Below are 14,366 nucleotides of genomic sequence, written 5' to 3' on the forward strand. Positions count from 1 at the left end.
CATATGATGGAGAGATATATTACATATATGGAGAGATATATGGAGAGATATATATGATGGAGAGATATATTACATATGATGGAGAGATATATTACATATGATGGAGAGATATATTACATATGATGGAGAGATATATGGAGAGATATATTACATATGATGGAGAGATATATTACATATGATGGAGAGATATATTACATATGATGGAGAGATATATGGAGAGATATATTACATATGATGGAGAGATATATTAGAGATATATGGATATGATGGAGAGATATATATGGAGAGATATATTACATATGATGGAGAGATATATGGAGAGATATATTACATATGATGGAGAGATATATTACATATGATGGAGAGATATATGGAGAGATATATTATATGGGAGAGATATATTACATATGATGGAGAGATATATGGAGAGATATATTACATATGATGGAGAGATATATTACATATGATGGAGAGATATATTATGGAGAGATATATTATATGATGGAGAGATATATTACATATGATGGAGAGATATATGAGAGATATAGATATGATGGAGAGATATATTACATATGATGGAGAGATATATGGAGAGATATATTACATATGATGATGGAGAGATATATTACATATGATGGAGAGATATATTACATATGATGGAGAGATATATGGAGAGATATATTACATATGATGGAGAGATATATTACATATGATGGAGAGATATATTACATATGATGGAGAGATATATGGAGAGATATATTACATATGATGGAGAGATATATTACATATGATGGAGAGATATATTACATATGATGGAGAGATATATGGAGAGATATATGGAGAGATATATTACATATGATGGAGAGATATATGGAGAGATATATTACATATGATGGAGAGATATATTACATATGATGGAGAGATATATGGAGAGATATATTACATATGATGGAGAGATATATTACATATGATGGAGAGATATATTACATATGATGGAGAGATATATGGAGAGATATATTACATATGATGGAGAGATATATGGAGAGATATATTACATATGATGGAGAGATATATTACATATGATGGAGAGATATATGGATGGAGAGATATATTACATATGATGGAGAGATATATTACATATGATGGAGAGAGATATATTACATATATGGAGAGATATATATTACATATGATGGAGAGATATATGGAGATATATGGAGAGATATATTACATATGATGGAGAGATATATTACATATGATGGAGATATATTACATATGATGGAGAGATATATGGAGAGATATATTACATATGATGGAGAGATATGGAGAGATATATTACATATGATGGAGAGATATATGGAGAGATATATTACATATGATGGAGAGATATAACATATGATGGAGAGAGATGGAGGGAGAAACATGGAGAGATATATTACATATGATGGAGAGAGAGATGGAGAGAAATGGAGAGAGAGAGAGATGGAGAGACATGGAGGGAGAGACATGGAGAGAGAAAGTTGGGCTGTGTTACTGACAGGCATTGGGTCCCTTAGTTGGGCTGTGTTACTGACAGGCATTGGATCCCTTAGTTGGGCTGTGTTACTGACAGGCATTGGGTCCCTTAGTTGGGCTGTGTTCTATAAAAACTGCTGTGTTATTGATGCTGTGTTATTGATGCTGTGTTATTGATGCTGTGTTATTGATGCTGTGTTATTGATGCTGTGTTACTGATGCTGTGTTATTGATGCTGGGTTATTGAGATATAACCCCGTGGCTTTCAGATAGTTATTTTTGGCCACTCGTGATAGTAAATGCCCTTCAAGTTAATCTGTTCTGTTGTACGTTCATCACATGTTAAGGTTAGACTCTTTTGTAGATTTAATGATATATAATTACACAAATACCCGACTCCCTGTAAATATCACATATCGTTGAGATACGCAAATAACCGTGTTTTTAATTTTGTATTTGAATATGTAATGCTCATAATATTCAAGGTAAATTTAAATTTGCAGTGCGATAACTTAACGTGATGAACAGGAATGACATTTACTCTCATGGGTAGCCAAAAATAACTATGTCAAAGCCCACGCCCCTTAATAATAGGTCACACCTCCTGAAAATAACCTACGGATTACATTAAAATAAGAGCCAGCTGCTGGGTCAACCCGACTGATGGTTAAAATAAAACAGCAACTGATGGTTAAATTAACCCATGTTTGGTTAATCCCAACAACCTAACATGTTGGGTTATTCAAACAACCCAAACGGCTGGGTCACCAAATAACCCCAGCGTGTCTGTCCACTACTTAACCAGCACTGGGTCACCAAATAACACAAATTTGGGTTGTTTTTTTTAATTCCCCAATTTTTTAATTTTTATTAAGGGTGTAATGTGAAATGATTCTATTGTGACCTCACCGTTGTCAGGGGGCCTGTTCTCTATGGACATCACTTCCTGCTGCTGTGTGATTGGTGGAGGCTTCTTCCTGGGGGAGCTCCGCCCCTCAGAGCCACGCTGCATCTCAGCCAATCGCTTCACAGCTAGCATCAGCTTCTTCTGGTGACCTAGTCGGGACAAACCACAACAAGATATGATATGAGATAATATTGTAAGGCGTCTAATGTATAATATGTATTCAATGTAAGTGAGCCATTTCAGGAAGCGCAATGTGGCACGTCACTACTTCACAGGAGAGGCATTTTAATGTTTTTTTAAACGTATTTTTGATCAAAATGTGTTTTTTTTGGGGGGCATAAATGCCTTCTAAAACATGTGAACTTTCATGTGTCTTTAATAACAAACTTGTTATATTGTCTGTAAATATTATTAAAAATGGTCCAATTACTAGTTGGTTTCAGCCACGGAAAAAGTCAGGAACCTTCCCGCCAGCCCATGATTGGCTGAGATAATGAGTGGGCTGGACATGCCGAGAGATGTGTTCGGGATTAGTCTGCCATTGTAGCATGCTTCTGTCTATAACATGAGCTGCTCAGTGTACTTGCTACAGCAGCTATATAAACGTTAGCCACGGACAACTGCTCTCGACAACATTGCTGCCCTGAATTTAGCAGAGTGATCTATCGACAAATATTAGCGGGGGAAAAGCTGCGCCGCCGGACTACTTTTTTGGAAACCGGTCAGTGTGAACCCAGAGTGACTCGACCCCGTCGGGTCAGAACAAGTGTTCATCCACGTTTACGGGTAAGAGTCTAGCTACATTTTCAGATGTTATACATTCATCTTTTTTTTTAAATCAGAAAGTCATTTTCATTGCAAGTTAAAGTGTACTGTTCGGCTAGCTAGCGAAATGTTAGCTCGCTGGCTCGCTGGCTAGCGAAACGTTAGCTTGCTGGCTCGCTAGCTAGCGAAACGTTAGCTTGCTGGCTCGCTAGCTAGCGAAACGTTAGCTCGCTGGCTCGCTGGCTAGCGAAACGTTAGCTTGCTGGCTCGCTAGCTAGCGAAACGGTAGCTTGCTGGCTCGTAAGCTAGCGAAACGGTAGCTTGCTGGCTCGTAAGCTAGTGAAACGGTAGCTTGCTGGCTCGCTAGCTAACATTACATATCTGTGTAGTAATATTAGAATCCCAGTAATAAATTGTCATTGGTAGTTATAGCCTAATGCTAGCTAGCTTTTTTTTTTTTTGTACTTTTGGAGGTTTGTAACAGAGTTCAGGGGTCAGGTTGGTAGTAACAGACTTCAGGGGTCAGGTTGGTAGTAACAGAGTTCAGGGGTCAGGTTGGTAGTAACAGAGTTCAGGGGTCAGGTTGGTAGTAACAGAGTTCAGGGGTCAGGTTGGTAGTAACAGAGTTCAGGGGTCAGGGGTCAGGTTGGTAGTAACAGAGTTCAGGGGTCAGGTTGGTAGTAACAGAGTTCAGGGGTCAGGTTGGTAGTAACAGAGTTCAGAGGTCAGGGGTCAGGTTGGTAGTAACAGAGTTCAGGGGTCAGGTTGGTAGTAACAGAGTTCAGGGGTCAGGTTGGTAGTAACAGAGTTCAGGGGTCAGGGGTCAGGTTGGTAGTAACAGAGTTCAGGGGTCAGGTTGGTAGTAACAGAGTTCAGGGTCAGGGGTCAGGTTGGTAGTAACAGGGGTCAGGGGTCAGGTTGGTAGTAACAGAGTCAGGGGTCAGGGGTCAGGTTGGTAGTAACAGGTTCAGGGGTCAGGTTGGTAGTAACAGAGTTCAGGGGTCAGGTTGGTAGTAACAGAGTTCAGGGGTCAGGTTGGTAGTAACAGAGTTCAGGGGTCAGGTTGGTAGTAACAGAGTTCAGGGGTCAGGTTGGTAGTAACAGAGTTCAGGGGTCAGGTTGGTAGTAACAGAGTTCAGGGGTCAGGGGTCAGGTTGGTAGTAACAGAGTTCAGAGGTTAGGGGTCAGGTTGGTAGTAACAGAGTTCAGGGGTCAGGTTGGTAGTAACAGAGTTCAGGGGTCAGGTTGGTAGTAACAGAGTTCAGGGGTCAGGTTGGTAGTAACAGAGTTCAGGGGTCAGGGGTCAGGTTGGTAGTACAGAGTTCAGGGGTCAGGTTGGTAGTAACAGGGGTCAGGGGTCAGGTTGGTAGTAACAGAGTTCAGGGTCAGGGGTCAGGTTGGTAGTAACAGAGTTTCAGGGGTCAGGTTGGTAGTAACAGAGTTCAGGGGGGGTCAGGTTGGTAGTAACAGAGTTCAGGGGGGGTCAGGTTGGTAGTAACAGAGTTCAGGGGTCAGGGGTCAGGTTGGTAGTAACAGAGTTCAGGGGTCAGGGGTCAGGTTGTTAGTAACAGAGTTCAGGGGTCAGGTTGTTAGTAACAGAGTTCAGGGGTCAGGTTGGTAGTAACAGAGTTCAGGGGTCAGGGGTCAGGTTGGTAGTAACAGAGTTCAGGGGTCAGGGGTCAGGTTGGTAGTAAGAGTTCAGGGGTCAGGTTGGTAGTAACAGAGTTCAGGGGTCAGGTTGGTAGTAACAGAGTTCAGGGGTCAGGGGTCAGGTTGTTAGTAAGAGTTCAGGGGTCAGGTTGGTAGTAACAGAGTTCAGGGGTCAGGTTGGTAGTAACAGAGTTCAGGGGTCAGGGGTCAGGTTGGTAGTAACAGAGTTCAGTAACAGAGTTCAGGGGTCAGGTTGGTAGTAACAGAGTTCAGGGGTCAGGTTGGTAGTAACAGAGTTCAGGGGTCAGGTTGGTAGTAACAGAGTTCAGGGGTCAGGTTGGTAGTAACAGAGTTCAGGGGTCAGGTTGGTAGTAACAGAGTTCAGGGGTCAGGTTGGTAGTAACAGAGTTCAGGGGTCAGGTTGGTAGTAACAGAGTTCAGGGGTCAGGTTGGTAGTAACAGAGTTCAGGGGTCAGGTTGGTAGTAACAGAGTTCAGGGGTCAGGGGTCAGGTTGGTAGTAACAGAGTTCAGGGGTCAGGTTGGTAGTAACAGAGTTCAGGGGTCAGGTTGGTAGTAACAGAGTTCAGGGGTCAGTTTGGTAGTAACAGAGTTCAGGGGTCAGGTTGGTAGTAACAGAGTTCAGGTAACAGAGTTTTAATATCGATCAGGGCTGAGATTGGACGGAAGGAGATCCATTTTTCGGTCTTTAAATCGATAACATTATAAGCCGTCTCATATTAAAGGGTCAGTATGCTACATCCATTCTCCTTTTGATATTTGATCAATTCTGTTTTCAAGTGAACGGGGAGTTCAGATGACAGGTGGTCATTTTAACATTGACGTTCAAAGATGAGATTGCTGCCTTGCTTCTTGTGTGTGTGTGTGTTGTGTGTGTTGTGTGTGTGTGTGTGTGTGTGTGTGTGTGTGTGTGTGTGTGTGTGTGTGTGTGTGTGTGTGTGTGTGTGTACGTCCTACCCAGCTTCATGATGCCTATCTCCTGCAGGTCCTCCCAGGTGATGTCTGTGATGAAGTCGATGTTTTCATATCCGTTCTGCACCAGAACCTGCTGGTACTGACTCAGCCCTATCGCTGACAACCACTCTGCCAGGCTGGCCTAAACACACACACACACACACACACACACACACACACACACACACACACACACACACACACACACACACACACACACACACACACACACACACACACACACAATAGTTAGTACAGGCTCAGCCATATCGCCGACTACCACTCTACCACCTACAACAACAACAGGTCTCAGGTCAACTAACAGGTCTCAGGTCAGTTACTAACAGGTCTCAGGTCAGTTACTAACAGGTCTCAGGTCAGTTACTAACAGGTCTCAGGTCAGTTACTAACAGGTCTCAGGTCAGTTACTAACAGGTCTCAGGTCAGTTACTAACAGGTCTCAGGTCAGTAACTAACAGGTCTCAGGTCAGTAACTAACAGGTCTCAGGTCAGTAACTAACAGGTCTCAGGTCAGTTACTAACAGGTCTCAGGTCAGTTACTAACAGGTTTCAGGTCAGTTACTAACAGGTCTCAGGTCAGTTACTAACAGGTCTCAGGTCAGTTACTAACAGGTCTCAGGTCAGTTACTAACAGGTCTCAGGTCAGTTACTAACAGGTCTCAGGTCAGTTACTAACAGGTCTCAGGTCAGTTACTAACAGGTCTCAGGTCAGTTACTAACAGGTCTCAGGTCAGTTACTAACAGGTCTCAGGTCAGTTACTAACAGGTCTCAGGTCAGTTACTAACAGGTCTCAGGTCAGTTACTAACAGGTTTCAGGGTCAGTTACTAACAGGTCTCAGGTCAGTTAACTAACAGGTCTCAGGTCAGTTACTAACAGGTCTCAGGTCAGTTACTAACAGGTCTCAGGTCAGTTACTAACAGGTTTCAGGTCAGTTACTAACAGGTCTCAGGTCAGTTACTAACAGGTCTCAGGTCAGTTACTAACAGGTCTCAGGTCAGTTACTAACAGGTCTCAGGTCAGTTACTAACAGGTCTCAGGTCAGTTACTAACAGGTCTCAGGTCAGTTACTAACAGGTCTCAGGTCAGTTACTAACAGGTCTCAGGTCAGTTACTAACAGGTCTCAGGTCAGTTACTAACAGGTCTCAGGTCAGTTACTAACAGGTCTCAGGTCAGTTACTAACAGGTCTCAGGTCAGTTACTAACAGGTTTCAGGTCAGTTACTAACAGGTCTCTGGTCAGTTACTAACAGGTCTCAGGTCAGTTACTAACAGGTTTCAGGTCAGTTACTAACAGGTCAGTTACTAACAGGTCTCAGGTCAGTTACTAACAGGTTTCTGGTCAGGGAGCCACTCGGTGACGCTGAGTTTGTTGATCTCTGATGTCATCTTCTTTCTGTGGCCTGGTTTGGTCACTCCGATGGCCGTGAGATCCTACACACACACACACACACACACACACACACACACACACACACACACACACACACACACACACACACACACACACACACACACACACACACACACACACACACACACACACACACACACACACACACACACACACACACACACACACACACACAACCAAGGAAAAATAGGTCAGACGCTTCCAAACTCTCCACAGATACACACACTTCATTACCACAGACACCACCCGCACCAGACACCACAGACACCACAGACACCACAGACACAACAGACACCAGACACAAGACACCACAGACACCAGACACCAGACACCTGACACTACAGACACTAGACACCAGACACCAGACACCAGACACTACAGACACCAGACACCAGACACTACAGACACTAGACACCAGACACCACAGACACCTGACACTACAGACACCACAGACACCAGACACAACAGACACCACAGACACCAGACACCAGACACCACAGACACCAGACACCACAGACACCAGACACCACAGACACCAGACACCACAGACACCAGACACCACAGACACCACCCCCACCAGACACCACAGACACCTGACACCAGACACCACAGACACCAGGCACCAGACACCACAGACACCACAGAAAACCTAGACATCACATACACACCACAGAAAACCTAGACATCACATACACCACAGACACCACAGAAAACCTAGACATCACATACACCACAGACACCACAGTGTCCAGGTGACAAGCTGTACCACAGGACAGGAAGGTAAATGTCCCCAAGGGGAAATGAAGGTGAAGAGGAGAGAGAGGATGTTGGCAGTGAGAAAGAAGCGTTGTATCACTAGACCCCAGCTCCACCCACAGCATGGCTCCACCCACAGTCTGGCTCCACCCACAGCAGGGCTCCACCCACAGCATTGCTCCACCCACAGCATTGCTCCACCCACAGCATTGCTCCACCCACAGCAGGGCTCCACCCACAGCAGGGCTCCACCCACAGGCTGGCTCCACCCACAGCAGGGCTCCACCCACAGTCTGGCTCCACCCACAGCATTGCTCCACCCACAGTCTGGATCCACCCACAGCAGGGCTCCACCCACAGTCTGGCTCCACCCACAGCAGGGCTCCACCCACAGTCTGGCTCCACCTATCTACAGTCTGGCTCCACCTATCTACAGTCTGGCTCCACCTATCTACAGTCTGGCTCCACCCACAGTCTGGCTCCACCCACAGTCTGGCTCCACCCACAGCAGGGCTCCACCTACAGTCTGGATCCACCCACAGCATTGCTCCACCCACAGTCTGGCTCCACCCACAGCAGGGCTCCACCCACAGTCTGGCTCCACCCACAGTCTGGCTCCACCTATCTACAGTCTGGCTCCACCTATCTACAGTCTGGCTCCACCCACAGTCTGGCTCCACCTATCTACAGTCTGGCTCCACCCACAGTCTGGCTCCACCTATCTACAGTCTGGCTCCACCCACAGTCTGGCTCCACCTATCTACAGTCTGGCTCCACCCACAGTCTGGCTCCACCCATCTACAGTATGGCCAAACCCACAGCATGGCTCCACCTATCAACAGTCTGGCCACACCCACATCATGGCTCCACCTATCTAAAGTTTGGCCACACCCACCACCCTGTCTGGCCACACCCACAGCATGGCTTCACCTATCTAAAGTTTGGCCACACCCACCACACTGTCTGGCCACACCCACAGTCTGGCTCCACCCACCTATCACCTAGCCCCAACTATCCACAGTCTGGCTCCACCCACCTGTCACCTAGCCCCAACTATCTACAGTCTGACTCCACCCACCTGTCACCTAGCCCCAACTATCTACAGTCTGGCTCCACCCACCTATCACCTAGCCCCAACTATCCACAGTCTGGCTCCACCCACCTGTCACCTAGCCCCAACTATCTACAGTCTGACTCCACACACCCACTGTATGTCTCAACAATCTGGCTCCACCCATCAACTGTCTGGCTCCACCCACCCACTGTCTGTCCCCACCCAAAACCTGGCTCCTCCCACTGTCTGGCTCCTCCCAACTCCAATCAACTATACTCTAATTATCCCAATATACAGATGTAGGATATGAATTTGATAACTCTGTTGCCAGTGAGTGTGTGGGTAGAGTCAGGTAAGTGTGTGGTTAGAGTCCAGTCAGTGTGGGTAGAGTCCAGTCAGTGTGTGGGTAGAGTCCGGTCAGTGTGTGGGTAGAGTCCGGTCAGTGTGTGGGTAGAGTCCGGTCAGTGTGTGGGTAGAGTCCGGTCAGTGTGTGGGTAGAGTCCAGTCAGTGTGGGTAGAGTCCAGTCAGTGTGGGTAGAGTCTGTCAGTGTGGGTAGAGTCCAGTCAGTGTGGGTAGAGTCCAGTCAGTGTGTGGGTAGAGTCAGTGTGTGGGTAGAGTCCAGTCAGTGTGGGTAGAGTCCAGTCAGTGTGTGGGTAGAGTCCAGTCAGTGTGGGGGTAGAGTCCAGTCAGTGTGGGGGTAGAGTCCAGTCAGTGTGGATAGAGTCCAGCCAGTGTGTGGGTAGAGTCCAGTCAGTGTGTGGGTAGAGTCCAGTCAGTGTGTGGGTAGAGTCCAGTCAGTGTGGGTAGAGTCCAGTCAGTGTGGGTAGAGTCCAGTCAGTGTGGGTAGAGTCCAGTCAGTGTGGGTAGAGTCAGTGTGTGGGTAGAGTCAGTGTGTGGGTAGAGTCAGTGTGTGGGTAGAGTCCGGTCAGTGTGTGGGTAGAGTCCGGTCAGTGTGTGGGTAGAGTCCGGTCAGTGTGTGGGTAGAGTCCGGTCAGTGTGTGGGTAGAGTCCAGTCAGTGTGGGTAGAGTCCAGTCAGTGTGGGTAGAGTCCAGTCAGTGTGGGTAGAGTCCAGTCAGTGTGGGTAGAGTCCAGTCAGTGTGGGTAGAGTCCAGTCAGTGTGTGGGTAGAGTCCAGTCAGTGTGTGGGTAGAGTCCAGTCAGTGTGGGGGTAGAGTCCAGTCAGTGTGGGGGTAGAGTCCAGTCAGTGTGGGGGTAGAGTCCAGTCAGTGTGGGGGTAGAGTCCAGTCAGTGTGGGGGTAGAGTCCAGTCAGTGTGTGGGTAGAGTCCAGTCAGTGTGTGGGTAGAGTCCAGTCAGTGTGTGGGTAGAGTCCAGTCAGTGTGTGGGTAGAGTCAGTGTGTGGGTAGAGTCAGTGTGTGGGTAGAGTCAGTGTGTGGGTAGAGTCAGTGTGTGGGTAGAGTCAGTGTGCGGGTAGAGTCAGTGTGCGGGTAGAGTCCAGTCAGTGTGTGGGTAGAGTCAGTGTGTGGGTAGAGTCCAGTCAGTGTGCGGGTAGAGTCAGTGTGCGGGTAGAGTCAGTGTGCGGGTAGAGTCAGTGTGCGGGTAGAGTCAGTGAGTGTGTGGGTAGAGTCCAGTCAGTGTGTGGGTAGAGTCCAGTCAGTGTGGGTAGAGTCAGTGTGTGGGTAGAGTCCAGTCAGTGTGTGGGTAGAGTCAGTGTGTGGGTAGAGTCAGTGTGTGGGTAGAGTCAGTGTGTGGGTAGAGTCCAGTCAGTGTGTGGGTAGAGTCAGTGTGCGGGTAGAGTCAGTGTGTGGGTAGAGTCCAGTCAGTGTGCGGGTAGAGTCAGTGTGTGGGTAGAGTCCATTCAGTGTGTGGGTAGAGTCCATTCAGTGTGTGGGTAGATTCCAGTCAGTGTGTAGATAGACTCTATGATTTATTTCTCTACTTAGCTCATGGCCAGATAGTTGGCAGTTAGAGACCTCATTCTCTACTAATATTCTATATTGATTGATTGGTTCTCATCTAGGGGTGTAATTGTATCACTAGTCTGAGGTACACACACACACACACACACACACACACACACACACACACACACACACACACACACACACACACACACACACACACACACACACACACACACACACACACACACACACACACACACACACACACACACACACACACACACACACACACACACACACACACACACACACACACACACACACACACACACACACAGGACTTTGTCATAGGAGGAGCTTTGAGTCCATCTGCTCTAAAGGCTGTCCTGTCCTGGCCTATCACAGACGAGGTCCTGGGCATGCTCAGTGACTGGAGTGACTGTCCTAGAGGAAACTGGTGTCTGGGGGGGGGTGTATGCATCTGAACTGTCTTCAGTTTTACTGGTGGGAGGGTGGGGGGGGGGGTTGCCAAGGCAACTGCTTTATGATCAGTGAGTGAGCAGTGAGGTGACGGGGTGTAGAGTGTGACTTTAACTTTCAGGTTAAAGGATAGGGGTCAGAGGTCAGGGGTTCCTTACCTCTGGGGTCATTCTGCTAATGGTGGCTATGTCATACCCGGCGCTGATGAAGTTTGGAGCGTAGACCTGCAGCTGAAAGTCACTCAGCCATTGGATAACAGCCTCAGAGCTCTAGGAGAGAGAAGACAGGTGGAGTTCTGTCACTACGGCTGGCCCTGGGCTAATGCTAATGGCTAACCGCTAACGGCTAATGGCTAACCACTACCAGCTAATGGCTAACCGCTAACGGCTAACCACTAATGGCTAAAGGCTAACCACTAATAGCTAAGCACTAACGGCTAATGGCTAACCGCTAACGGCTAAAGGCTAATCACTCATAGAGGCTAAAAGCTATGGGCTAAACACCTCTAACAGCTGAAGGCTAAAGACTAGCTAAGAATAACAAGAGAGGAGAGGAGGACTAGGTAGGTGGATAAAGGCTAACGGCTAGGAGCTACTAGAGGAGGGAGAGAGGGAGAAGACTGGCTCTGTGGGTGAGCTATTGGAGAAGATGGAGGAGGGAGAAGACAGGCTCTCTCTTCAAGCTATTGGAGAAGATGGAGGAGGGAGAAGACAGGCTCTGTCTGGGTGAGCTATTGGAGAAGATGGAGGAGGGAGAAGACAGGCTCTGTCTGGGTGAGCTATTGGAGAAGATGGAGGAGGGAGAAGACAGGCTCTCTCTTCAAGCTATTGGAGAAGATGGAGGAGGGAGAAGACAGGCTCTCTCTTCAAGCTATTGGAGAAGATTGAGGAGGGAGAAGACAGGCTCTGTCTGGGTGAGGTATTGGAGAAGATGGAGGAGGGAGAAGACAGGCTCTGTCTGGGTGAGCTATTGGAGAAGATGGAGGAGGGAGAAGACAGGCTCTGTCTGGGTGAGCTATTGGAGAAGATGGAAGGGTGGACCTGGCTCTGTCTGGGTGAGCTATTGGAGAAGATGGAAGGGTGGACCTGGCTCTGTCTGGTGAGCTATTGGATAAGATGGAAGGGTGGACCTGGCTCTGTCTGGGTGAGCTATTGGATAAGATGGAAGGGTGGAACTGGCTCTGTCTGGTGAGCTATTGGATAAGATGGAGGAGGGAGAGAGGGAGGAGACTGGCTCTGTCTGGTGAGCTATTGGATAAGATGGAGGAGGGAGAAGACTGGCTCTGTCTGGGTGAGCTATTGGATAAGATGGAAGGGTGGACCTGGCTCTGTCTGGTGAGCTATTGGATAAGATGGAGGAGGGAGAAGACTGGCTCTGTCTGGGTGAGCTATTGGAGAATATGGAGGAGGGAGAAGACTGGCTCTGTCTGGTGAGCTATTGGAGAAGATGGAGGAGGGAGAAGACCGGCTCTGTCTGGGTGAGCTATTGGAGAAGATGGAGGAGGGAGAAGACAGGCTCTGTCTGGGTGAGCTATTGGAGAAGATGGAGGAGGGAGAAGACAGGCTCTGTCTTGGTGAGCTATTGGAGAAGATGGAGGAGGGAGAAGACCGGCTCTGTCTGGGTGAGCTATTGGAGAAGATGGAGGAGGGAGAAGAGCTATTGGAGAAGATGGAGGAGGGAGAAGAGGCTCTGTCTGGGTGAGCTATTGGAGAAGATGGAGGAGGGAGAAGACAGGCTCTGTCTGGGTGAGCTATTGGAGAAGATGGAGGAGGGAGAAGACAGGCTCTGTCTGGGTGAGCTATTGGATAAGATGGAAGGGTGGACCTGGCTCTGTCTGGGTGAGCTATTGGAGAAGATGGAGGAGGGAGAAGACTGGCTCTGTCTGGGTGAGCTATTGGATAATATGGAAGGGTGGACCTGGCTCTGTCTGGGTGAGCTATTGGAGAAGATGGAGGAGGGAGAAGACAGGCTCTGTCTGGGTGAGCTATTGGAGAAGATGGAGGAGGGAGAAGACTGGCTCTGTCTGGGTGAGCTATTGGAGAAGATGGAAGGGTGGACCTGGCTCTGTCTGGGTGAGCTATTGGAGAAGATGGAAGGGTGGACCTGGCTCTGTCTGGTGAGCTATTGGAGAAGATGGAGGAGGGAGAAGACAGGCTCTGTCTGGGTGAGCTATTGGATAAGATGGAAGGGTGGACCTGGCTCTGTCTGGGTGAGCTATTGGAGAAGATGGAGGAGGGAGAAGACAGGCTCTGTCTGGGTGAGCTATTGGAGAAGATGGAGGAGGGAGAAGACAGGCTCTGTCTGGGTGAGGTATTGGAGAAGATGGAGGAGGGAGAAGACAGGCTCTGTCTGGTGAGCTATTGGAGAAGATGGAAGGGTGGACCTGGCTCTGTCTGGTGAGCTATTGGATAAGATGGAAGGGTGGACCTGGCTCTGTCTGGGTGAGCTATTGGATAAGATGGAGGAGGGAGAGAGGGAGGAGACAGGCTCTGTCTGGGTGAGCTATTGGATAAGATGGAAGGGTGGACCTGGCTCTGTCTGGTGAGCTATTGGATAAGATGGAAGGGTGGACCTGGCTCTGTCTGGGTGAGCTATTGGATAAGATGGAGGAGGGAGAGAGTGAGAAGACAGGCTCTGTCTGGTGAGCTATTGGAGAAGATAGGCTCTCTCTTCAAGCTATTGGAGAAGATGGAGGAGGGGTAAGACAGGCTCTGTCTGGGTGAGCTATTGGATAAGATGGAAGGGTGGACCTGGCTCTGTCTGGGTGAGCTATTGGAGAAGATGGAGGAGGGAGAAGACTGGCTCTGTCTGGGTGAGCTATTGGAGAAGATGGAGGAGGGAGAAGACAGGCTCTGTCTGGGTGAGCTATTGGAGAAGATGGAGGAGGGAGAAGACTGGCTCTGTCTGGGTGAGGTATTGGAGAAGATGGAAGGGTGGACCTGGCCAATCACATCCAGAGTTTGTAGACAAC

The 14,366-nt window shown here is 48.1% G+C and overlaps 1 pseudogene; it reads right to left on the reverse strand.

The window, feature by feature from the left end:
- Positions 1-2,416: 2,416 nt before the first annotated feature.
- The window catches only part of LOC124025762, a 68,767-nt pseudogene continuing 56,817 nt past the window's right edge, over positions 2,417-14,366 (reverse strand).

This window comes from Oncorhynchus gorbuscha, unplaced genomic scaffold, assembly GCF_021184085.1.
Source record: "Oncorhynchus gorbuscha isolate QuinsamMale2020 ecotype Even-year unplaced genomic scaffold, OgorEven_v1.0 Un_scaffold_2423, whole genome shotgun sequence".
NCBI classification, from domain to species: Eukaryota; Metazoa; Chordata; class Actinopteri; order Salmoniformes; family Salmonidae; genus Oncorhynchus; species Oncorhynchus gorbuscha.